The sequence below is a fragment of the Frankliniella occidentalis genome, unplaced genomic scaffold (genome assembly GCF_000697945.3).
Source record: "Frankliniella occidentalis isolate FOCC.00 unplaced genomic scaffold, Focc_3.1 Scaffold38, whole genome shotgun sequence".
NCBI classification, from domain to species: domain Eukaryota; kingdom Metazoa; phylum Arthropoda; class Insecta; order Thysanoptera; family Thripidae; genus Frankliniella; species Frankliniella occidentalis.
In genome coordinates, this window is record NW_026267168.1 from 1449629 (window position 1) to 1450678 (window position 1050).

Here is a 1050-nt window from a genome sequence, read left to right on the forward strand (position 1 = left end):
TCGGCCAATCAGCGCCAAGGAGGAAAGAGTTCAGGAAGAACTCTTGTTCTTCTTTGGATCCGGTATGCGTCAGGTGAAATACCCTATTGGCGTGTCGGCCGCGTCTGCGCCGCACCAAAAGGCGGGCGTGCGGCCTCTTATACACGCTCACGTGCTCGCACACGCACACACACGCACGCACCGGCCGCGCCTACACGCGCGCGCGCTGAGGCGGGTATCACATGGCCTGCCGACCTGACCACACGTCTCAAAGGCACCGCCAGTCCTCCGTCTTCCGTAATATTCACTCGCCTCGCTGGGCATCAAGAGGCGCGCCCGGCTGCCAGTGTGGCTGCTGGAGGGAGGCTCCAGGAGGCTGCTGGAGGCTGCAGGAGGCTGCCGGAGGAGGCTTCTGGATGTTCATGGAGTAAGCTGCAGGAGGTAGCTGGAGCGGGCTGCCGCCGGGCCGGGGGCTTCTGGAAACGGCTGCTGGGAGAATGTTAGAGCAGGAAGTCTTCTGAGGGCTGCTCTGGAGGCTTCTGGAGGCTGCTGGAGGCTGCTGGAGGCTGCTGGAGGCTTTTGGATCAAACTGCTGCATCAGAGGCGGCTGGAGCTGGCCAGGGCGGCTGGAGCTGGCCAGGGCGGCTGGAGTCGTGACAAGTTCCATCGAGTGCGAGAGACAGAGATCCAGTGGCGAGAGAGAAAGAGATAAGTGACTGCTGGAGCCAGTAGTGGTCATAGTGGCGTAGGCGTAGGATTCGTGACTTCAACTCGATCAGTTCATCGACGCGAAAGAATGCCGTTCAGTTGTTATTCCTCTGCTTCCCGTCCCCGGACGACGGGATTTAGAAACGATGCGACGGATATACTGTCAAAAACCTGTCGCGATAGCCGCCAAAACACGCAGAGAAAGGGGCGCGATCCCGGTGATTGCTTCATCGAGACGGGGCGTGGTTAGGTGCGGCTGGAGAGGCCGGAGTGGAGAGGATAGAGAGGAGAGGCTGGAGAGGCGGTGGTGTTTGGCGGGCGCGTGATAAGTGCTCCAGTCCCCGCCCCATCTTCGCCCCCTTC

At 61.0% G+C, this 1050-nt stretch overlaps 1 protein-coding gene across 1 annotated transcript in view; it reads left to right on the top strand.

The window, feature by feature from the left end:
- Window positions 1-1050, top strand: part of LOC113213567 (growth arrest-specific protein 1-like) — a 59651-nt gene that overhangs the window by 56679 nt on the left and 1922 nt on the right. The window lies entirely within an intron of this gene.